Raw genomic sequence first — 338 nt, forward strand, 5'->3', positions numbered from 1 at the left:
TCAGGATCATTGCCTTGCCCATCTTCTACATATAACTGTATGGCTTGACACGAATCCTTTGATAATGTGGAATTGCCCTTTGTCAACTCATCTAACAGCATTTGATCCTCTTTCTAAATGGTTAACAATTCTGGCTTCAACTCTGGATTGACAGAGCTCCCTATTTGTATCTATTTTAGATATAGGTTTATGAATCAGCATTACATAAACACACATGTAATAAAGAAAAAGTGCATATCTCTAAAGAAAAAAAAAATTACCCTTGGCTGCCCCCTGCAGATAATTTGAAAAATCAGATAAGATTGTCATAAACTTATTCAACAAATTTAATAAAAGCT

This window comes from Octodon degus, unplaced genomic scaffold (assembly GCF_000260255.1).
Source record: "Octodon degus isolate 3935 unplaced genomic scaffold, OctDeg1.0 scaffold00053, whole genome shotgun sequence".
In the NCBI taxonomy this organism is placed as follows: domain Eukaryota; kingdom Metazoa; phylum Chordata; class Mammalia; order Rodentia; family Octodontidae; genus Octodon; species Octodon degus.